The sequence below is a fragment of the Rousettus aegyptiacus genome, unplaced genomic scaffold, assembly GCF_014176215.1.
Source record: "Rousettus aegyptiacus isolate mRouAeg1 unplaced genomic scaffold, mRouAeg1.p scaffold_m13_p_2, whole genome shotgun sequence".
NCBI classification, from domain to species: domain Eukaryota; kingdom Metazoa; phylum Chordata; class Mammalia; order Chiroptera; family Pteropodidae; genus Rousettus; species Rousettus aegyptiacus.
The window spans coordinates 111,524,352-111,550,291 of NW_023416295.1; the positions used below are offsets into that span (position 1 = coordinate 111,524,352).

A 25,940-nucleotide genomic window follows, 5' to 3' on the forward strand; every position below is an offset into this window, starting at 1 on the left:
CTAAATGATTTCTTCTCTAACTTTTCTGTAAGTACCAGTTTATGCATTTTTGTATCCTCCACTGAATCCAGCAAGGCACTAAATATAAACTAGAGGGTTCAATAAATATGCATTGATTGATCTTTTTTTTCACCTGCATGAAATTTTATATCTACAAAGCAAAAACACAGCCACTGAATATTGAGGTAAAACAGTAATTTCTCTCCAGTGTTAGTGGAATAGTTTGTGTTACCCATCAATTTGACAAAAGAATGTTTACAAAAAAACAGCACATAAATGAATCATGGTGAAGAAGACCATCTATTTGCTACATAAAGTAGAATATATAGGTCTCCCTGCAATACGGAACCTTCTTTAGCTGTCAGGCGATTAAATTGCCAGCTTAAGTTTTAACAATTTAAAGTTAGTGTTGGAAACTGATAATAAAGTTAATCTGCTCTCAGGGACACCTCTGATGGACAGAGAAGTTGTATAGCAATATCAAAAGAGGATCTTTTCTAGATAAAAACAAAATATTTACAAGGTAGCTAATCTATTGTTCTCTACGATGAATCTATGCAGGACATTTTCCTTCGATGCAAAGTACAGTCATTTTGTTTTGTTGCTGCTGCTCCTACTGCCTCAGGTACAGATGTGCTAAGAGAGCTAAAAGTCAGAAAAGTAGCTAAATCTCCAATGTTCTGATATTCAAACTTTCTTGAGTACAGAAGTCTAGCAAAGGATGCCATTTTCTTTCCCAGTACATCAGACAAGTGTCACTAAATGCAACTGAGGCCACTGATTCATCTATATTTGTGTTTTCAGAAGTAGAATAATAGTTTGCAGGGGGTAAATTTATATGGCGCATTTTAAGCTATGAACCCAGGAGAATATTTAGTTAAAAACATGGGCCCTGTCATTAGGAGAATGACACTTTTAGGTTTGAGGCAGAAGAAAACACTCAGTCATTCTGGGAAGCCAAAATAAGTTGAGTATTGCACTCTTATTTCAAGCTATGAAATAAGATGCTATGCTGGACTAGAACATTTAAAGTCTGTGTGATTGCCAGGAAAGATGGCTACCTGAGAACACAAGTTTAGCTTTCCTTCCAAAATCTCATGAGAGTGACCAATGGAATATTCAAATTGGAAATGCTGCTAGCACTGGACACTGGAAGAGATCTGCAATGCTCCATACCAGAAAAACAAGGGCGAAAGGCTCTTACGAGAATTAAAATATTAGACAATAAGTAAGAAGATACTTCAACCAAGCCTTATTAACTGAAGAGAACATCCAGAGACAGGTCAGAAAACATATCATTTCTTCTTTCCTGCCTTTGCAAACTAACCACACAGAACACTACGGACAACAATGTTAGGCTCCATGATGTTCTACTAGCAAAAGTAGAACCAAGGCAGACATGGAAGTACACACATGGAATATGGGATACAATTAATCCATAATACGGCACAGAGGCATCTCCGTGCCATAATACCCCACAGCACCAGCTTCTGTTCTGATCCTCTCATACTGGTAATTTACGGTGACATTTTTGTTGATTTGGTTGTTTACTTCTTCCCTACTTCCTTCTGTCTAGACTCAAAGGGCCTGTGTAACATTTGGGGAGAACAGGAAGCATACCAATTTCTAAAAGAACCCACTCAACTCCTACAAAGGTTGGCAAGCATAGGCAACCTTCTGGAAGTAAAAGAAAACTGAAAAATCATGAAACCTAAAAGTGTTATAGTACAAGGGAAGCACTTAGAAAAATTATACTGACCCATTGACTCATCAAGTATTTTTGTGAGTACTTATCATGTGCCAGGCACTATGCCAGGATAAAAAGAAAACAAAACAGCCCTGATACCTCCTTGTTTTGAGGAAAAAGCTGTCTGCCTCTGGTACTGATTTGTACCAGAATGAAATAAACCTTTAAAAAATGTCTAATCTATGTATCAGCAAGATTGAAGAGACCACTGAACTGAGAGTGCAGTAAGAGAGACAAGTCAAAGATTATAAATTAGTTGGAAATAAAAATATAATCAATAAATTAAAGCCATAATAAAAGCAATTAAAAACAGAAAAGCAGATTAGTAAATTATAAGATAAATTTGAAACTTTATCCTGAACTCCCATGAAAGTCCTAAAAAATTTAAAGTGTGAGAGAAAATAGGGGATAGAGAGAGAGAGAGAGAGAGAGAGAGAGAGAGAGAGAGAGATTTTGGTGCTTCAATTTATGACAAATAGGAATTACAGAAAGAAAGAAACAAAATAATCAAAGCAACGCCAGAGGAAAAAAATGCTGACATAAAAAAGACCTGATTTTGCAAAATTGACGAGATAGTTCTAATGTTAATATGAAAATTCTAAGAACCAAAAAAGCTCCCTCCAAAATGTTGAAAAGGAAAAAAGTTGGAGGATTCACACTATCTTATTGCAAGACTTCCTATTAAGCTATAAGAGTAGCATTAGTGTGAGGATAGGCCAATACTATTGCATTGGTCCAGAATGAAGAGTCCAGAATGGACTCGACTTTCTATGTTCAAAAGATTTCTGAGAGACAAAAAACAAATCAATGAAGAAAATTTTCTCAACAAATAGAGCAGATATAGCTGAATATTCATGTGGAGAAATGAACCTTGACCCTTATGTGTCATATAATATAAAGAATTAGTTCAGAATAGATTACAGGTCTAAATATAAGCTAAAATTATAAAGCTTCTACCAAAAAAAGTAGAAAAATATTTTTGCAAGTATTTCAAGGTAAGCAAATTTTTTTTACATAGCATCAACCCCCAAAGAAAAAATTAAAAATTAGTATTTATCAAAAGGTAAAACTACTGCTCAGAATACTCCATTAAGTAAATGAACAGGCAAGCCACAGACTGGGATAAACTATCCACGATATTGATATTTAACAAGGTATATATATCCAGAATATATAAGAAACTCCTACAATTAAAGATAAAAACACAAATAATACAACAAAAATGAGCTAAAGACTTTGATACCTCACAAATAAAATACACGAATGGTAATAAGAGATAGAACAGCACATTCTGTAAATAAAACAAACAGGTACATACTGCATACTAGAATGACCAAAATAAAAAATACTGACAGTATCAAATGTTATTGAGGATGTGGGGCAACTAGAATTCTCAGATATTTCTGATGGGGGTATAAAATGGTACAACAGTTTTGGAAAATGGTTTGACTGTTTCTTACAATGTTAAAAAGATAAATACCATATAGCTTCACTTATATGTTGAATCTAAAAACCAAACCAAAACAAAAAGAGACTTATAGAAACAAAAATCAAAGGGATGGTTACCAGAGGGAAAGAATAAGGAGAATACAGTCAATAATACTGTGAAAAGTTTGCATGGTAACAGATGATCATTAGAATTAGTTGGCTGATCACATTTGTAAGGTATAAAAATACAGAATCACTATGTTGTACATCTGAAACTAATACAACTAATAAAAAATTGTATAGCAACTATATTTAAATTAAAAATAAATTTAAAAATACATCTACCCATTGCCCATGTATTTTCCAAGAGAAATAGAAATGTATGTCTGTAAAAAGATTTGTGTAAAGATGTTCATAGAAGTTTGGTGCATAATAACCTCAACCTGGAAACAAATCAAATGTTCATTAACATATAATTTACATTTCACTCTATGTAAATTATATGTTAATAAAAATAAAATTCAGAGTAATAAAAAGAAGAAAGGCCTGAATCTGAAAATTCACAATGTGTTTCATGTCCTGAGAAACTCGATTAATAAAATCATATTTAGTATAATTTTCAAATTACACTGAGTCAGATGGCCAAAAATGGAATAAAATCAAGTCACATACACTTTTCTTTCAATAACATTTAAGCATAGAACACTATGTGACTGTATCTTTACCATTATAGACTGAAAGGTAATGATGCCAAAATTCAATATCTGGCAAAGTTGTATTTAATGTGTGAAGGCAACAAAAAGATGTCTCAGATATGGAAGGACTTGGAAAATATACCAGCCACCGAAATACCCTTCCAGAAAATGTTCTACTTTAAACCAGTGTTAAACAATGGAGCAGGAACTAGAAATCAAAGATTAGCTATGAGAAAATAGTCACAGAAAATAATTAGCTGACATTAAAATTAGTTAGAAATAGAGTGATACATCTGAACACCAGTAATTGTTTAGATATACATACAAAGCTGACCACCAAACACAATGTTTTAAAGTCAAAGAGATTATTTTCATTGAAGAGGAAAGACAGAAAGCAAGAATCTAGGCTTATAACACCAATTGAAATTAACAATGATTGGGAAGGAAGAAGTAAAAGCATTAATCCCCACACTTTACATAGATAAATTGATTACCATTTTAAGGTAACCAACGGTTGAACTAAAAACTGTCTGCACATTTTCCAAATCACAGCTAGAAATCCAAATCATTGTAGAAAATAGCTCTGTAGGAAAAAAAAAAAAAGAAAAGAATCTGTATACAACAACAAAAATCTAGTTTTTAAAAAACGCGAGAACCAACAATATACACAGGTAGAGAAAATATGACAAATAAAAGTAAATAATTCACAGTTCCTTCCTAAAAAAGATTCTATAAAGGACTGAGTAGTTGGCATATACAGAAAATGTAGGAGGCAGTTCTCATTGCATAGGAGAAAGAGAAAAAGCATGCTAATGTCCCATTTACCACTTCCGTGGAAAGTAAAAAAGGCTCTTCTACCTTAGAGTGTAGCTGCTTACATCCTTCATAAGGCTGATCCTTCAACATTCTGACTTTAACCCTTTAATCTCAGGTTCAATATCTTTTTCTTGCCTTTACTTTCCCAAACGCTCAACTTGTATCTCATTGTCTTCTCTTTGTTATAGATTGCGGCATAAAAGAGAGAGAATGGGTTCTGGGATTCAAAGAAATTAGAATTTCAATCCAGTTTCTATCATTTCCTTTCTTACCCTAAGCTTTCTAAGTCCAATTTCCTCTTTCATCAAATTAAGGTAACATACCCCTCAAAATTCAATTTTATGAAAATTGAATGAGTGATATCCCAGTAATGTGCCTCAAATATAGCAGTTAATGAGAAAATTTATTAACAGAAAATGTTTTGAAAAATTAGCCTACCCTGTGACATTTGCTTTTATGTTATCAGGAAGTTTGTTAAGGAATTTCACACAAATTATTTAATGTACTCAAAAAAAAAAAAAAAAAGAATTTCCAAAGATAGAACTTTAGTTTGTAAGTCCTAAAATTTGAGACAGTTGGTGACATTCGTGCATCCTCTTGATTTCTATAAAATCATGTAGCATGAAATTTGGGCTTTGGAGTTGTCTAAAGAGTGTACTTAATAAATATGAAAGCAAATCCTGAAGACTAAGTATCAATAGATAAACGTTAGCTGCTCCTAAGGGAAATAAATGTAAAAATTTTCTTCACTTTCGTCTCCACTATAACTTCCCTATCAATCTTTAGCAGAATAATACAGCTGAGGAACCATCTAGTGAGTGGGCTTTTTCAAGTGATTTATTCACACCGCTCAAGAGAGGAGATTGTAAAGAAAAATATTGCAGTTAGAGATAAAGTGGATTGGTCAAAGGACCTTGAAAGAAGTCACAATATCCCCACATTAACTGGACTTCAAGAAGCTCTTTTACTTCAATTTATACCCTTCTGTTAACATTTAAGGTTAGATAAAATGTAGCGAAAGATTCAATGTTTGATTTTCCCAACTCCCAAAAGTTACTTAAATAATGTTCAGCGAGTCTGCATGGGGCAAAGTGTTGAAAACCTCCCTTTAACCCTAGTAACACCTCTCTTCGCTTATATGCTTTTCAAAATACATTGGAGATCTTGCCACTTCCAGCATTTGTGATCCATTGAAAATCTCTCAGTCTCACTGAGAGATTGTGCCTATGTAAAATGGGAATTATAATATCTGTACTATTCTCCTCACTGGATTATTTGGGAGAATCATAAATGACAATGTGAATGAAAGCACTAGAGAGTTTGTAACATGCTGTAGCAAACTGTAAAAACGGCCGCAATTTTTTTCTTCCCTGTGTCTGTGACTCTGCAATATGAATCTGCAGCTTCTCCTATCAAATATATTTCTCCACCCCTGGAATCTGGGTGACCTTGTTCTGACCTATAGAACGTGTCAGAAATAACATTGTAACAGTTCTGATTTGTGCCTCAATAGACCATGCACCAGTGTAATCCCTCCCTGAGATCCATGAGAAAGCACACTGAGCTGGGCAGAGCCATCCCGGTCAGGGCCATTTTGGACTAGCCAGCTCCCAGTTTACATGGGGTGGGGGAGTTGACATGGCGGTCAAAGACCCCATGAGCCAGACCAACTGAGAGCAGCTGAGCCTAAATCTACAGAGCTACCCAGTTAGCTCTGACTCATAAGCTCTACATAAAGTACAGAGCTGATGACAGGAAACCCTAATCATTTTTGCTTATGCTTTTTCTTTTTTAATTTGTGGTTTTCATCGCCAAGGGGTTAAGTATGAGTCTTTAGAGACTGAAATGCAGAACAATCCAAGGGACAGAATCTGAGCTCATTCACTAAATTATAGACCTTCAAAGTCTTCTTGTTAAGCTTCCCATGTAATTTTCCCCAGCCATCTCCTCCTACCCTTAAGAAATTGTCGATAATTTAATTATCTTCTCCAGGATTGAGTTCTTTTCCCCAAAGTACTTGAATTCCTCAGGTAGTGGAAGAGGGGAGTCCATATAAAGACCTAACTTGTATCTTTTTCCCCTGCTTAGTAGTGAAGTATCAGAAATTCCTTATATCTATAGAGAAATATGTAAGGTATCTCTCCAACAAGGGTAAGGTAGATAAGCCCTTGTCTGTTTTCTAATGTCTGTACTTTTTCTGATCAATTGTTAGAGAAGAGAAATATCATGGGCATTGCTTATGAGTAAAGGTTGATCAGGAGTGGCACAGTGGCACCCAGGGAAGAAAACAGGAAAAAGGAAAGGTTGTGGTGCTCTGAGCCCGAGAGGCAGCAGACAACCTAAGCCCAGTTCTGGGATCCACTTAGGGTGTCAGAGGTGTCCTGGCCATGAAGAAGATGATGATGCTGCAGTACCCCAACTGAGGCCAGCCCAGAGGACCCATCTTTGCACCCTAGTTTAAAAAAGGTGAGTCACCCAATCAGGCTTCTACTCTGTCCTTCACATGAATTGTCTGATCACCCCCTGCCAGCATGCCCCATCATCATCTTTCAGCACTAGAAAAATGATGCCCCAGCAATATACCCAGACACCAAACAGGGAAAGAGTGAGGCATGTATCAGAGCTGCTGCTCCACCTCACGGATGGTGAGAAAGTCCAGGTCCTTGGGGCTAGACTCAGGACTTTGGTGTACTCCAAACTCAGGGCAGAGAGGAGTGAAAACCACGATTATACTCTTACAAATAAAAATTGAAGAGCGCCCCTCCTCCCACTCCCCATAAAGGCCTCTGGGCCATGCAGGGCAATGCTGAATCCTATGGCTGAACACCACTCACACACAGTCTGGTCTCTCCACCTCAAATTCAATCCTTCTTCCAGATGACAGGCTTTAAAATACTTTATAGCAGCTATCATGCCCCCTCTGTCTTCTTACCTCTGGGCTAAGTTTCCCTTGGTCCTTCAATTAGAAAATAATATGCCTGAATGGAGCCATTTGAACAAAATTCCCAGCAGCCTCATTGAAGCAGGGAACCCCATCTGTAACCATCAGTGTAAACTTTAAATAGGGAAATCCCTTTGATACTGTCTTCAAAACAGCTATCAACGCAGTGGTAAACAAAGTCATCAGCATCAGAGTGATGAGAATTACACAAATTAAAAAAATGCACCCAAGTGAAGAAAAGATTGTTAAACTGTCTGGTATTGTTCATAATGGTTTCCTAGGTACTGTTCTCATTGTCCATGAAATTGTAAGCCCTTTGAGGGGAGAGCCAGCATTTCCTATCACTTCCTTATGACTATTCTACCCAGACGCTGGCACACACTTTGCATTTAGTACACCCCCAACAAGATGTTCATGAATTGAATGGATGCTTGGTCTTCATTCCATCATCTTTAAAGCCAAAGAACTGAGGTGTCTATCAAAGTCTGTACTGTAGTCTACAATTTATACTAAGAAACTGGCATGCTGAATGGTAGAACTCCAAGATGAAGAAAATAACTTTTACGCTGAAAATCCAATTCATAGACTTCTAAACAGCCATAATGAAACTACACTCATTGTTTGATTGACACTGGGATTATAGACCTAATAATGTGAATGAACTTTAATTGAAGAAAGCCTTAGAATCCAATTTTCCATAAGGATCTATATCATCAAAGGAATAATATTTATAGAAAAATATGAATAAGTTCATAAAACTAATTTAACCATTTGTATCTTTATTTATTCAACAGATATTTAACAACCACTGTATGCCAATGTACTAGCCTGAAACCCTGAATAAGATTAGCTAACTATTGCTAAATATTGCTAATTATAATTAGTCAACTATTGGTGTAATAATTCTGTATAAGAAAAATAAACTCAAAATCTCAGTTACTTACACCAGCAAATATCTATTTTTCTTGCTCTCAGGTCTGCAGATTGCTAGGGGTTCAGCTGGGATTCAGCTGGGCTTGAATCCAGTTTGTGTTGAGTTTTGGTTTGAGCCAAGTGTTTTCATTCTGGGACCAGAAGCGACTTGTAGTATGATCTTCACACAGAGGACTGCAAAAAGGGCCAGTGTAAACACACCATTTCTCTCAAGGCCCATTCTGAAAATGATTACATATACCCACTTTTCATTGGCAAAGAAAGGCATATGGCCAAGCCCAACATCAATGTGATAAGGAAATAACATCTGCTTACTTTAGTGGGAGGAGCTAAAAGCTCCCATGGCAAAAGACATGGATATATAATTCTTACACAATGAGAAAGAGAAGAATTAGGAAAAATAATCCAACCTACTATAAAGGCATAACTTTGTGCTCATGAACTCAAGTGAGAGGATGTAAAGTAAACATAATTAAGTTCAGTGTGAATTCACTGAATAATTTTTAATGGAGTTACATATACTGAATATATTTTAAGATCATATTTGCTGCTGTCAGGAAAACAAAGGGCAAGAATGTAAGCAGGGAGACTAGTTAGGAAACTACGTGAGTGAGAGATGATGCTGGCCTGGGCTATGAGGATGACAGGGGTGATAAAGAGGGGTGGACAGAATTAAGGTATATTTTAGCAGACCTGGTCATTATTAGATGTTGTAGGAGAAGATACATGTTTAAAGAATGCCTCTGCAGTTTCTGGCTTGAATAACAAAGGAAATCATGCCTAAATGGGGAGGATACATGAAGGGGAGAGTGGCATAGCCTTTGTGGTTAATTTCCCCACTTCATTCCTTCAAAATGATTAATCTAAGCCAGTAGTCCTAAACAGGGCATGCTCTGCCCTGCTAGTGGTTCTTGGGAAATGTGAGATGGGAAGTTTGGAGTTTTCCTAGTGACTAAGAAGTGTTACTGGAAGTTTTCATTCAGGGTCCCAGAATGTTAAACATCCTGAGATACATGGAACAGTCTCACAAAACAACAAAAAAAAAGATTTTAATTGTCCTACCTGAAGCATCAATACACCCCTGTTGAGAAAACCCGGCATAGGTATATTATGATAATCTCATTCCACTCACCAAAGATTAGGTCAGGAACAGACCTGTAACTCTGTCCTGAACAGTGAGACATGAGAAGAGATCTTCTAGAAAGGCTTCATGAAAGCTTTCCTTATTCATAAGACAGAGACACAGAAAGAAATAATCCCTTTTTTCCTTTGAATGCTGTTTTGAATGTTATGGCTGGAACTTCTGCAGACATCTTATGATCAAGAAGGAGACAAATATGAGGGTGAAGCCAATGAAGATGAAAGAACAAAACAGTGAAAAGAAATGGGAACCTCATAATATCACCTAGCTGCTGAATCAAACAGCTCTGGATCTCCCCATCCCCAATTAGGATATTAGATGATACATCTCCATATAGTTTAAGTCTGCTTAAGTTGTTCTTACTTAAGTAAGAAAGCATCCCAAATAACAGAGGAAGGAAACAGGTTTAGGAAACAAAAAATTTGAGTCTCATTTTGTAAGAAAGCTAAATATGTGAGTCTAGAGCTCTCACTATGTGTAGTATAGTAATAAGTATCTATGTGGAAAGTGCAGAGAACTAGACCTTCAGTTTACACCATTATAGATAGCACATCTAAAATCACTGAGCACTTTGATGAATTACTCTGGCCTTTTCCTAAAATGTAGGCAAGATCTACTCATCTCAAAGCGTATACTTATTTATGTCTTCTGGTAGTTTCATGGATACTTGGTTGCTCGCCTTAACTAAATTACAACTTCCTAGAATTATTTATTCCATATCCCCCATAGCACCAAATAAAATGCAAGGTACTCAGTAGGTACTAAATAGTGTTCGCTGAATTATAATTTGTTTCATTTTTGTAGATGTTAGTTAAAGAATAACTTTGTGGACCACATTACATGTCTTAGCCCAAAGGTTACAAACTGGAGACACACATACCCATTGATTGATATGGCATTTGCCAATATTTAAAAACTGGGAGATGTCACATTAAAATCTAGATTTCTGGCTTCACTTGAAGATAGCACATCTGATAGCACTGGTCTCATTTTTCTGCCTATCAACAAGGAACTAGAACTGAGAAGAGAGCACTTCCCTCTTTCTCCAGCCTCCAGTAGCCTCTTCACGGAGTGAATGCCCCGTAATTAATCTCTCTTGGATCAAGACTTTCTTCTGTACAATCAACGGGTTGAACCAAGTTATCTGGTCCTATTATTGTGAGATCCTAAAAGCCTGTCTTTTACAATACAGTAAATCAGTGAAAGTTCAGATTATCCTTCAATTCCTTTCCACCCCTCTTCAGTATTTAGCCACAATGTGAGCTATCCCTAGTTTTAGCCTACACATACTGCCTGGCAAAAATAGAATAGTCAGAGTTGTTCTATTCAGCCTCCACCTGGTTTGGTTCAAGATGAGTCTACAGTTATCCCTATTTACCACAAGACAGCGCCTTCCATAAGTAAGGTGAGAGTCTGATAAATTCGGTAAGAAACAAACAAGGCTGTTTTCTAGTGAAATGACCCAACCAGCAAGAAGAGGAACAGTGGCTCATCCCTTCATCTTAATACTGAACAAAGGGGGAATAACTTTACACTTTTTTCACATGCTCGGTGATCCATTCACAACAAACATTTAATTATTTACATTTCAAGATACTAGAGAATAATAATAGATACTTCTAGCTGGATCCCATGAACTTTATTTACGATCTCCTATTTTCTTTTTCAGCAGAGTATCACCTATTTTCAACCCCAGTGAGATGCTCCGAGAATTCATTTTTCAGGTTTTGTGCCACCCTGCTGTTTTAGTCTCTCTGTTGTGCGAACTAACAGAATTCCCTCATTTAATCCATTTTAAAAGACACACAAAGAAGTTAGATGTCAGGATGTCAGCTTATTTGCCCTTCTCATCTAAGGTTTACTAAACTAAAATGAAGCTATGGTATTTAAGCAACAATTGTAAATTTTTGTAGATGGGTACATAGGGCTACCCTCTCCTAAGCTCTACAGTGTATCTAAAATCCTCTTCTACAAAGCACAATATTTAAAGGTTTTGTATTGACACCTGGTAGATGATATTAATGTAAAAAAAAAAAACAGCAAGTTTTGATGCTTCCACCTGCAGAGAAAGAAAGAAGCTAACTTTCCTGGAGCAATGAATTAGACAAATATCCTTTATGTCATTGAACCAAGGCAAGAAATGTTGTAAAGGAGAAATTTAAATCAGTTGCTCAGATGATCATGGAAAAATGGTGACTGTCATGGATACCCTATAATAGGGATGAAAAACAAGACCATTCCATTGTCTTTAAAAATGTCTTTTTCTCTCTTGAACTAGAATATTTTTATGCTTTTACTGCACAAATACAATGCACTCCCTTTTATCCTCATTTGACAATGTACTTAGAGAGGGTTACAATGACAGACAGACAGCAATAAGTAGTAATGGGAGAATGATCTTTTATTCCTTCTAAATGTTAAAGAAAAAATGACTAAGTTTTAAGATAATGTTGAATTGGGAAATATTTTTCAGCTATGAAGGAATATATTTAAAATAGTGGAGTAAATTTAAAAGTTTTGAATGTAATTATAACCACAAAGAATCATACAAAACACATCTCAACTTCTGTATATAGGAAAAGATAACTTTTACTAACACTTTTGGAAAAGATGCTTTAGCTTCTGCATTGTCTAAGCAGTACAGCTAGTGTGTGATGTGATTCCTGAGGATAACATTATCTGGACTAAGGCTTCACTATTCCCTATTCCACTTATGCCCTCCCTTCAAAAACAGCAGAATGTCCAAATACCTAAAATCAATAGAATAAGAAGAAATGCCAATGGCAAAATGCCTGTTTGTTATTTTTTCAGAAGTAGACAAAGCTTCAGGATGCTTACTTCATCTACATTTTGATAATTCCATTCAAAATCATATTCTACTATTTTTGGCCAGTTCCAATATTATCTTTAAGCTTCAATAAAAGAATTTCAATTACATCATTCCAAATTGATCATTTTAATATTTTCCACAGTATTGGAATATAAATATCTACTCTGAGTATAAATAAAGTATATATTATTATATATCATTGACATAGTCTAGAATATAAGAATAAAGTCTATTATTAAAACTTTGTTCTGGAACAAATTACTAAACAGCACGTATAGAGATATGTGTTCAAATTAAAAATCTGTCCTGTAAATTCTTTGGTTTAGAAACTTCTAAATGCAAAATGATTTAATAACATCAAATATAAACAAGAGATAACAATTTAAAAATTCTTATGGAGCAGGTTCAAAACTTAGGTGACAGAGAACAAGCCCATAAGTGTTTAGTTCTTTGATTTGATTTAAAATATATGCTGTAAGTCAAATATTTCACTGCTTTCAACCTTTTTTTAAAAATAAAATATGGTAAAACTTTTAAACTTATTCAGAGAATTCATGTTCACTACTTAATCACTTTATCTCTTCATATAATTTTATCTCTTCCCACATTCATTCATTCATTCATTCATTCAACATTTATTGAACCCTTACTACATGAAGACAAATTTAGAGAATATGAGAATTACATGTTACTACCATCAAAGAACAATACTGGAATAGTAATTTTTCTAAGTAAATGAAATGTGTGGAATTTAGAAATGGCTTTTGTTCAGAACCTGAAGTTATGTCATTTAAATGATACCTGTAGTTTCATGTCTACCCTAAGTTTCAAAAATACAATGTAAGAACAGTATTTATAAAATACTATATATATATATATATTCCTACATCTATTCATAACAAATATAAAACATATATTGATCTAATTAGCCAACCAGGGAAGTAAAATAATAATAATATCTGGCTTAGCATTTTCCCGACCTAGTAGAGAAAGGTTTGGAGCTGCAGTCTCCCTGGGGGAGACGCTGTCACATACGCCTTTCTAAGAAGGATTAAGAAAACCAGAGCAGCTGGGACCCATTTTCAAATATAAAACTGGCATGAAAGGCTTTACATAAATAACAAAAAAACTCTAAGATCAGATGAGGTGGAAGAGCCTAAGAAAGGGATGCATTAGTCTTGGTGTTAAACCAAAGAAAATTGATTAGATCATAAAATGGGCAGGTTTAACTTTTGATTCTGTAAGCCTAAGAAAATGAAAAACAAAAATTTGCACCTTCGTTATTAGTCCTCTTGCATATCATAGCCAGACGATGGTAAGAATTAAATTTTATATAAGAAATGCCACAGGTTGAACTAAAATAATCAAGAATATGATTTGTGTTAAAATCGCTCACCTTCCAATATTTTAAACAACTTTCAGTATATCCCACTCTTAAAATTTAAAAGATCTGTAGCTTTTTGCTAAGCAAAATAGTGTGTGTCACTTTCTATTCCTCTGTCATCTCCTGTTGGGAGTGCTCCTTCATTGGTTAAATGGTACTTTTTCTTGAACATCTTTATAAACAAAAAGAGTTTAATGTCAATTTACAACAGGTTCTTACATTATATTCTTAGATAGCAAAGTATGTTGGCCCATTGTTTAAATCTGAATTATAGCCAAATGAGATTATAAGAGTTCTAGGAATTTAGAGTTGGGCCAAGTAAAAGTGAAAATAAAGAGATAATCCTATTGTATTTCCCATTTCTCTATAAAAAATATCAAGTGATAAAAGAGATGATTATTAAGTTTCTTGACATATGGAAATGTAATACCTATGAAACAGTTCTTTGATGTTTATGAAGTGTCAATTTCTAAAAACAAATATAGAAATATAGCAATTATCACAAGCACTTTTCACCACTACATTGAAGAAATGTAGAGAATTAGTAAAAATAAAGAGAAACAGTATACTGCTTAACATTTGACAGCCTGAAATGTTTGCTCATTAACTCTGCTGATTCTAGTCAAATACAGCCTTTCACTGAGCCTGGCTCCAGATTTCACACGGTAGAAATACCATAGAGCTATAGGTATCATTGAAATGTCATAACCACATTCTACGTTCTAAACCAAAGCCGTTTCTAAATTCCACACGTTTCATTTACTTAGAAAAATTATTATTCCAGTGCTGTTCTTTGATGGTAGTAACATGTCATTCTCATATTCTGGACAGCAGAAGGTGAGCAGCAATTTAGCGAGCAAAGTTTCATCTGTAGTTACAGCACCTCACTAGCACTAGCATCACCTCCTCAGCTCCACCTCAGATCATTGGGCATTAGATTCTCATAGGAGCATTGGTCTCTGGTGCCAAAAAAGGCTGGAGACCACTGTTCACGAAAGGAAGTGAAATCATTGGTGTTGGGACCTCTGGATATCTCTCATCATTTCCCCTATGGGTTCCAATGACTTTAAAAAAGAGGTAAAGGAGACTAGATGGGGATCAAATAAACTATCAAATGTACTAAAAACTCTCTGGTGTTGGCTACATATACCAATAGTAAAGCTCCCTAACACACATCCTACTCTTTCCCCAAATCTAGACTTTGGGGACTATTTTGGGGAAGGCTGACTCCGCAAAGTTCTTTTACCCAAACACCTGCGTGTAGCATCACAGACTATGACATCTCGTGGAACGCCAGAGAGCGTGTGCATGGTGACTTCACTAACTGATTACCATGAGCCAACGAATAACCTCCTGACCCTATCTCACCCATCGATTATGTCATTCTCCTTCACATAGAAAGTCTAGTGAGAGATACGGAGAAAATCAGGACATTTTCCCTTCAATATTGCCCTCCTTTCAGAGTTTAGGGCACAGTCTCTCTCAAAATAATCAAAGAGAAGATGTCTATTCCCCCAGAAACTAATTTTGTGAAAATTTATTATAATGCTTTAATATTACTTGTGTTCTTTAAAAACAAACAAAACAAAACAAAACAAAAAAACCCACAGCTCTATTGTTTTGCCGCAATAGTTTCCAAAATTAATCGATTACACAAGACTGTTTGGCCAGTTTCTTTTTCTTCCCCAGTGAAAGTCATTAACAATCATTATGATAAAATCAGATATCTGTTCTATTGAATTGATAGAAAGTCATCATAGGATGTACAAATTGAATCAAGTATGTCACTTCATGTGTGCATTTGAATATTTGTCTAGTAAGAACCTTTGTTTGTTTAATGGCAGCTGAGATAATCCTGAGGGTACTGTCCCACATAGTAAGGCTGGAAGAAGCTCTCTTAGAAGGTTACTTCATACATGCATTCGCTACCCACATGCCAGGAAGTGTTCAAAGTACTGAGGCAACAAGCAAGGCCTGTTCTCATAGACTTTCATTCTAAAAGGTGATTATAGTCAATAAGTAAAAGAAATACATAAACAAGATAATTTTATGGAGTAAAAAGTATAATAGAAGACCTAAAAGCTACTCGATGTGATAGTTACTGGAGATACTCAACTAGAAGCTGGAGTAGGAGAAGACTTTCGACTAAGTGGTTAAAATAAACTCTCTGAGGAGAAACCATTTGGGCTGAAACCTAAACTAGAAGAATGAGCCAGCCAGATCTGAACAGGAGCATGTTAAAGGTTGTAAGACAACACAAAGGCCTAGAAGTGAGAAAGCACGGTTTGGGTTTTTATAGAATCCAGCCTATTTTATTTCAAGAAAAAAATAAGATGTTAATACACAGTTAACAGCTTACTTCTTTGTAAATAACATATGGTAAACCAGTGGGAAATGGCATACAACTAATGATGGATCCTGTAGTGTTGATCCATGAGGGATAAATAAATGAACACATACCCTGTGCCTACTAAATGCCAGGGACTGATAACAATTCTTTTATATTCTGCTCATTTTGAATAAATACTTCCATTGTTCATTCAGCAAATTTGTATTGAGTTCCTCTATGTGCCAGGCACTGAACTTGGTATTAGATTCAATTATGAACCTGACACAGTACTCCCTGCAGGGCGGTTTTGCTCGATTGAGGAAAGTTGACAATTAAACAAGCAATTGTGATATAGCTTGATCGGTACCATTGAATAAGTAAAACTGAGGTACTATAGGTGCATGTAGAGTTGATCTTACAGCTATGCGGGGTACGAGGTGGAGAAAGACTTCCTAGATAAAGCGGCTTTTAAACAACTGTTTATGAATGAAAAGGAAATAGACAGGTCATGTGGCTGAAAGTGTTCTACAGAAGAAAGAGAATTATAGGCTCTTCTTGTCTGGAGTCATAGAAGGTGAAGACAACTGTCAAGAGATAAGACTGAAGAATCAATGATGGCAGTTCACACACAGCCCTGTATGCTGAGCTGAGGACTGTGGATTTTATGTGGAAGCAATAAGAACCACAAAATAGTTTAAGCAGGGAAATGACATGACAGATGTGTGAGTTTTTGAAAACTCTCTCTAGCTTCAATATGGAGATTCTGAGGTGAGGAGGAAGAAAAGCAGGTTGAACATGAAATGAACATAATCCATTCAAGCAGTTCACTATGAAAACTCGAAAGCCTCCACTGAGCTGGATTTCCACCCAAATCTCACAGCGCATTGTTTTTAATGAGCTTAAAACTTACTTATAAACTTCACTCACATATTTAATACTCAGGTGGTGGATTTAATCACATAAGGTTGTGTTCTATTACTTAACATCATATTTGGAAATATAAGTTTTTCACTGAGTCAGCATGGCCATATTGCTTAGCTCAGGAGAACATGTCAATCCTATGCCTCCAAACTGCCATTAACACGCATGGTATCAGGTTATTCTAGGTGATAAGAAATTAAATCACGACTCTGCAATGTATTCTAATCAGCTACATCATTAACTCTTTTCAAATGGTAATCAACTTGGCTGTAAATGAACAGTTATATATTCAGCTTGCTCCATGAATTCTATGAATGCATTTACCATTACAAGTTATAATTACATTACTTTCAGAAGTCATTTACAGCAATTGAACAAACTAAGAAAAATTCTAAGATTCTTGTGTGACAGCACAATTAAACAATATGAACTGCAAGACTCCACTTCATATTCTGAAATTTAGTTATGACATTATATTTTCTGAGAAATGATATTTTGGGGACAAATGTAGACATCATTCAGGTTAAGGCTTTATAACTTTAAATTATGAACCACCAAGCAAAATTACCAGATAATACATTATACTTTGTTATGTGCCATATTAAATACATTTCTCTAACAGAGAGAAACCCTCACTCTTAATAGGAAGGCAAGTAGCAATGTCTGCTGCAAAAAAGACTACTTGGGAAAAGATAATTAAAACTTTTATGGCACCTAGTAAGTGCCAGGCCCTGAGCTAAGGATTTTACATATTTTGAACTATGTCATGTTTTTAATCCTGAATACTTGATAGAGGAACCCACCTTCCTCTAATCAGAATTCTTCAGTTTTGTGTAGGTAGTTATAAAAGGAACTACGGTGCTATTTCAATTGTACATTGCTACACAACACACCACCCAAAAACTTTAGGAACTTAAAATAACAACCACCATTTATTGTCTTTCATGATTCTCTGAGTGACCAGGCAGTTCTGTTCTGTGGTGATGGCTGGGGCACTAGATTATCTACAAGGTCTACAGTGGCCTCGCTCACATGGCAGGGAATTGGCGTTGGCTGCTGGATTCTTCTCTATGGAAGCCTCTCTACATGGTAGCTTAGACTTCCTCACTGCATAGCAATTGGGTTCCAAAAAGAAACATTCTAAGAGTGAGCATTTGAAGAGTATAAACCCATGATTCTAACACTTCATTGTAGTGGGTATAATAATGCCAGCCTCCCCACCCCCCACCCCCCACACACAAAAGATATCTATTCTCTAATCCCCAAAACTTGTAAATATGTTATCTTACATGGCAAAAGAGACTGGGAAGATGTGATTAAGTTTAAATGAGATGGGAAGATTAGCCTGGATTATCCAGGAGGGATCAATATAACCAAAAGAGTCCTTATAAAAAGGAAGCAGGGATAAGAGAGATCTGAAGATATGCTGATGGCTTGAATAGGGAGGAAAGGGCCAAGAGCCAAGGAATGCAGGCAACTTCTAGAAACTGGCCAGGCAAGGAAACAGATTTTCCCCCCAGGGCCTCCTTCATTTTTAGCCCAGTGAGACTTCTGACCTACAGAATTATAAGATAATAAATTTTATTTTGTTTTAAGCCAGTAAATTTGTGAAATTTGTTAAAACAGCAGTATGAAACTAATACTTCAAGCTTCCTTTTTTATCCCATTTGTTACTATCCAACAGCTAAAGCCCAGGGTCATTGGACTGAATTCACGGAGGTATGGTTCACTGCAACAGTCTACCACCAAAGTAACAATCTAACACAAGTAACATGTCCTTCAAAATGATTTAGTTTACTGTTGCTCCTATAATAAATTACCACAAATTTGGTGACTTAAAACAACACTAATTTATTATATCATAGCTTCTGTAGAGCATAAGTCTGACACAGACTTTACCAAGCTAAAATCAAGGTGTTAGTAGGGCTGCACACCTTCCTGGAGGCTCTGGGGAAGAATCTAATTCCAAGCTCATTTATATCGTTGGCTGAATTCAGTTCCTTGGAGTTGTAAGACTGAGGTCTCTATTTCCTTGCATGTCTCTATTTCCCAGGAGCTGTCCTTAGCTCTGAGGGCTTCTCTCCAGTCCTCTAATGTGACCCCTTAGATCTCAGAACCACCAACAGCACATCAAATCCTTCTCACACTTGGAATTATCTGACTTTTCCTTCTGATGCATCTTCCTCTAGTTGGAAAAAGTCCTCTGCTTTTAAGGGATCATGTGATTAGATTGCACCTACCAATAGTAATCTCCCTATCTTAATGTCTATAGCCTTAATTACCTCTGCAAAGCTCCTTTTGCCATGTAACAAAACATATTCACAGTTCCAGGGACTAAGGCATTTCGGGGGCCATCATTCTGCCTACCACAGTTCTCCAAAACTGGGATCTTCATGCCAAGAAGAGGTGAGAAGTGCAGCACCAATCTACTGTATGCCTTGTTTAGGACTAAGCCCTCAAAAGCGTAATTAGCACAGATAAACTCATCATCATTCTGCTGTTCACTCGCTCCAATAGCATCTCCAGGAGACAATTTATTTGAGATGTTACTCTTCCAAAATTAGTCACAGTTGGGTATTTCATAATCAGCTCTGCTCCATCATTAAAGGCAAGGCTTCTCAAAAGAGCAACTATGCTGCTTTTGCAATAACTGCATAAACTGCCTTCCTTGACAATGGAGAACAACCTGAAAATCAATTGATAAAAAATGATTTCATGACACTGTGTACCTATGTTAGTGGTTGTATCTTCACATCCCTCTTAATTCTTCAAAGATTTTGAACTTTTTGTTTCTGTTCTGAATATACTAGTGGCTTCTTCATTACCAAATTCAATGTAATGAGAGGATTTGGAGTGAACCGTGACTATCCTATGTTTAAAACACGTGTCTCTTACTTATACACAGATTGATAACTAGGTAGAGGCAACAATTACACATACTTTTTTAAAAAATCCAGATGTCTTACTGATTCATTTCAAAATATTAATTTTTAAAATACTGTTTTAGAGATTCAAGGACAATTTTGAGAACACAAAACCACAAGGATTAAGCTAAGTAATATTGAGAAATCCAGAATTAATGAGGAGAACTTTATCCCAACATTTCTGTTGGTCTCTATGAATGAGCTGATAGAAGCAAAGTGCACTTTACATTCGCTGAAACCATCTTATTTGTGATGCAAGTTTTAATTCTGTTCCCCAAGGAAAATTTTTAGCGTGCCATCCCCACCCCCGCCAGTGACAGAGAAGGCTTGGGGAACATTAGAACAGCCTGGAAAGAAGTCAGTTTGGAAGCTTTTAAGCTAACTTTGAGCAGTGAAGTGAAAGGGAGCCTCCTTCTGGTCAATTTAGTAGAAAAGAATTTTGGTTTTTGTTGAAAGTTCTTTGGCTATTTTACAGATGAAATTGCAGCCAGCTTCTCCTAATGAAAAAAATTCTGCAGTATTAACACAGGAAGAACAACAATAACAAAAAATAATCACTCCAAACCAGCTGAGCAGAAATGTGCCCCAACATACTCTAACTTTACAGTAAAGGAAGTTTTGCACTGTGTCAATGACTAGATAATCATTTAACACAACAGCCAAATTCCAAAGGAAACATGACCCACACATTAAATATGTTCTCAAATTATGGGTAGAGTTAGGATAAATCTCATTAGCTAAATAACTTGAAAGTGGATTTTTAAATATATTTATTTATTAAGATATTCACTAATTTAATGTAGTCTAGATGTCGATTTATAACATATTTTTTAAAAATATGAAATCCTTTACAAATTTGCATGTCATCCTTGTACAATGGCCATGCTAACCTTTGATGTATTGTTCCAGTTTTAGTATATATGCTGCCAAAGTGAGTGCTAGACTTCTAATATTTATAATAATAAATGTAATGTAGAAGCATAAATCGTGATTCATATATTTTAATTTACAAATACATCAATTTGATTAATGGTGTCATTTTTCTGTCCAATCATGTTAAATTATATCCATAGCTGAATCCCTGAAGTGAATTATGAGCTCATTCAGGAAACATCCTGCCAAGAGAGTATTCAGCATACAGTAGGCAGCCGGTAAATACTGAAAATAATAAACACGCATTGTATCAAGGCGTATATGGTATAGACTTTCAAGCATGTGTAAATTCTTCAATTGAAATGTAAACAACAGTCCAATTAGTCCCTCATCCAAATACCTGAAAGTTGTTTCCCCTTCCATTAATTGAAATACATTCTGGAAAAAAAAATTAATTAATGTTAATCAAGCTTACTATGAAAGTAAAACAGTGCTATGGCCAATGTACTTTGAAATCATAATAATAATGATTTTAGAGTCACTCCATTCCTTGTTCCCTCAGTTTATGCTGATATTTAATTGCATGTCATAATGTAGAAATAATGTAGAAACAGGGTGGGTAGAGCTTAGGTGCATCCTTTCATGTAATGTGGGACAGCTTTCTAAATTCTCATTCCGAATATTGAGTGGGGGGCTCCCCTGTACCAGGCACTGTGCTCGGCACTGGGTATACACAAATGATAAAAGATGATGCAGCTCCCATCTTCAGTAAGCTTCTAATCTTGTAGAAAGGAGTTTAAACTCTTAAGTGCAACAGTATTATCAGTGCTGAGATAGAAAGAATGAAAACAAATGAGGAAGTTGTTCAGAATTAGGTCTAGGGGAGAAAAGCTGGCAAAAGTTCTCCCATTGTACCTGAGCGTATGAGTTCTCTACAGTAAAAGGCAACTGAATATCTCTAGCTTTCAGTGAGAACTATAGGAAATGTTCAGGAAAATCCAAGACAGGAAAAGAAGGGCCTGGGACATCTTGAAAGTGACTCATAATCAAAGCACAGTTTGCAATAGGCCATTCCTTAACCACTTGGCATAGACTTTCAGATGCCAGATAGCAAATGCCAGAATGTAACTTCCTACCAAGTGCCACGCGTGGGTACACCTACATACACATGATATATTGCCTTACACTATAGATATTTTTTCACTTTGGTTTTCATTCATTGGTCTCAGAAATAATCAAGGACTTGGGACTCTGACTCACCAGGGCCAAGGCCCTTTCTTCTCTACTCAGTTCTCCAAAGAAATTTGCATGTCCTATATAAATAGGATTGCTGGAGATACGTTACAAAATCTCAAATTATCTAAGTTCAGGGGGCCAATGAGCTCTTTTCACCACTGCCTCTCTGAAGGACGCCCCAGCTCTGCCCATTACAATGTGGGCATGTCACCGCCAGCAAGGACTATTACTACTTGTTTCTAGGGACTCTCTAAGGCTCCCAGCATAGTGCCTCACAGGCAGCTCATCAGATGAGTGATAATGATGATGATGATGATGATGATGATGATGATAACAAACACAGAAAGGCTCCCAAAATGACTGGAATGGCAAAATCCTAAGATTATGTCAGATGTCAGAAGCTCTGCGAAAAATCTGGTTGATGAACAACATAGTCTATTAAATATATTCTATGCATTTTATATTCCCATTTTCTCTTCACTACAGTAACATAAGCAGTAGAGGGGTGACTGGCATGTGTGCTCTTTATTTGTGCTCCCAAAAAGAAGTACAGAGACTCCTGTTGGGGCCAAATAAGGCATTTTATGTGCTTAACAGAAATTACCATATGGAGCAGGTTCTACCTGAGGCCTGCCTGGGTGAAGTCCAAGTTATTGTGAGGCCTTATGTCCAATTTATCCGAGGTTCTGATTTACCAAGTAATGTCCCAAGGTGCTGCCATGGATGCCAGGCCTGTTAGGAGAACCAGGCATGACAACCCTAACTTGTGTTCAATTAACAGAGGGGGTGTCTTTGATCCCAGTAGGAGGTCACAGTTCTGTTGCTTCCATCCCCTTCTGGATCTATAAAACTCGTATTTGTTGCAAGAGTATTTATTTGGATAATTAAGGGACAAAGGGCTTATTTGCTCTAAGAAAAGAACAAGCTCAGTAATTTATGGGAAGTTTTATTTGACTACTGGGTCAGTGGTTTAATTTTGCATATGTTCTCATAAATGTAACTGGCAGTGTTTTATGCAAGGATCATCTTGTAAACTAAATGTGCTGGCAGAGGAAAATCAGTTTGTAACACCCAAGACATTAGGGAAATTGGCAGCCATGGAAAACACCTGTAATGCTTTCAAAGCAGTTAGCTCTTCTGTCGACCGATGATGACCTTCTGGGTAAATTTCAATATCAAGAGGGAGAAGTTGGAAGTAACAACAGAACATATCCCAGTGCTATTTTGTTGAAGGAAAATATTATCTGACTTAGCAATCAGTCTTTCATACCCCATGTACTCCCAAACGATGTTAAATTAAGGACAAATTAAATAGAGAAATTCTCAGGGCAGGAGGATGTGTGCATGGATTCACATGCCTTTTTTTTCAAGCAGCTAACAGCTACATATTAACATGTGCTTATGGGAACTTTAGAGCCTTGTATGTTCACCTCCCTCCTTCTAGGGATGGGAAATCCAACAGTGCAGACAATTCCCATCTGAAGTTTCTGCTATTTTAATTGTCATTAAATTGACTCAAGACAGTCTCTTTGTTTTGTGATCAGTACCGGCACTGGGGTTCCCTAATGTGGCTATCAAAGGATTATGCCAGAACTCTACAGCTGCAACTACCATTTGACTAGGACCTGCCAGATAATGACATTGTACTTGGCATATTAGCTCTGATCCCTTTCCCATACTGCTGAATTCTTGTAGGACGTATATTGTTATCCCTATTTTACAGATCAGGAAATTGAACCTTAGAGAAGTTAGAAAGTGAAAAAAAATTATATGTTAACCTAGATCAGTCTGACTTCAGGGTCAACCTTTTTCCTCTATACACACAGACACTCACTTTATATACCTCTAGATTACAGCCAGCTACCAAACCTCATTTTCTAGGAAACCCTGCTTTTCTGGATGATTAATACTCTTAAGAGACAAATGCTATACTTATGGCTTCGCTAGTGGAAGAAGAGACAGTAATCTACCCACTCTGCTGAGGTAGGACAAGAGAGCATGGCTCCTCCCAACTGAGATATCAAGAGGGTGGGAACAAGGTTTATGGAACACAATAGGAATAAAGCTTCACTCAGCCACCCCTAAGAAAAATTTGATGTTCATCATTCATTCATTCATTCATTCACTCAGCAACTATCTACTGAGGGATTCCTCTGAGCCAGGCACTGTATTATGTGCTAGACTTTAAATAATTAGTAAGAGATAGTTCCTGTCCTCAAAAATACTCAACATATTTGGAAGACAGACTGGCAAAAGCTATTTCTATACACTGGGATGAAAGCTACTATTGGAAGAAGCATGAGGTTATTGGACAGAGGGCAGGGACAACCACTTGTCATGAAGCGTTTAGAACAACTTCCCAGAGAAAACACCCAGACAGAGTTCTAAAGAACAAATCAGAATGAGAGTGGCCATTGAAAAGAGGCCGTGAGGAGTTTTCCAGGCAGAAAGAACAGGATGTACATAAACCTAGATGTAAGAGAGAACCTGCTCGTTCCAAAACCTACAAGCTATTCTTTGCTGCTAAAGGGGAAAAGGAGAGAAAATAATAACACTGGACTATTAAAAAGGATCATGAAGGTCCTGGTGAGAAATGTCAGGTCTTTAAGAGTTTTATATAACTGATGCGCAAGGATCCTCCCTGAGTGGAAAACTGTAGGTAAAGTCAGATATAGACATATACAGTGAACAGCAGCCAAAATACACATAAAACTAAGATAAAATAGTCCTGAGAAAAATAAATGAGCATGATGCTTGGGCTTCTGCCTATCTTGGTATATGATAAGAAAACATACCCTTTCACACTAAAGTAATCCACTTACCTTTGTAGTTCCATTCATCTATACCTAAAAATAGCTCAAAGTCTATACTCTTCTTAAAAAGGTATACTGTACAATTTCACTTATAAAAGGGATCTAAAGTAGTCAAATTCATAGAAACAGAAAGTATAATGGTGTTTACCAGAGGCTTAGAGAAAGGAGAAATGGGGAGCTGTTTTTTTATTAGGTAGAGTTTCTGTTTTGCAACACAAAATAGTCCTAGAGATCTGTCGCGCAACAGTGTGAATATACTTAGTACTGCTGACTGCACACCTAAGAAGGATTAAGACAGTAAATTTTCTATTATTTTTTACCACAATTCAAAACGAATTTTCAAAAATTATATATTCTTCCGAAATCCTCCGTTAATGATCCATGCCTGAAGGGACCCCGCCCTCTTCTCAAAAATTATTGCCTGTCCTATTTCTCGTTGCTTAGTCATGCACCTCCTGGTAACAACCATGCTTGTCTGCAACTGTAAACTTAGCATTTTTAATATAACAACTTCTTATACATTTGAGTCTTAAGAAGATAATAGTAATGAAATCACTTTAAAGTCAGTGTCTGCACCTTAGATTATATCCCCTCTGTGCCCTGCCTGCCGTGGCATTCCATAAGCACCCGCTGCTTTAACTCGGCGTGTCACAGCTGGATCCATGAGATCTGGAGAGCTGGGGCTGAACCTGAATTCAATGTAAAGGACAGTTTGAGAAACAGGTTAAGAGTAAAGTATCGGAGAAGGTACAACTGGCAGTCAAGGACAACTATGCCGACGGTAGCCCCTTTCGTGCGCTCATCCTTCCGTTCAGTAAAAGATTATTGAGTTCCTATGTATAAGTTCTGTGGGATACAAGGCTGACACAGCCTCTGTCTTTAGGAATTTATAATTAGTTTCTCACTCTTTCTCCCAAGAAAAGCTGGGG

At 36.5% G+C, this 25,940-nt stretch overlaps 1 non-coding gene across 1 annotated transcript; it reads right to left on the minus strand.

Moving 5' to 3' along the window:
• Nucleotides 1–20,921: 20,921 nt before the first annotated feature.
• Nucleotides 20,922–21,028, minus strand: LOC118614479. Its single transcript, XR_004956073.1, has one exon. It is a non-coding gene; the product is annotated as a U6 spliceosomal RNA (small nuclear RNA).
• Between the last annotated feature and the right edge of the window lie 4,912 nt (nt 21,029–25,940).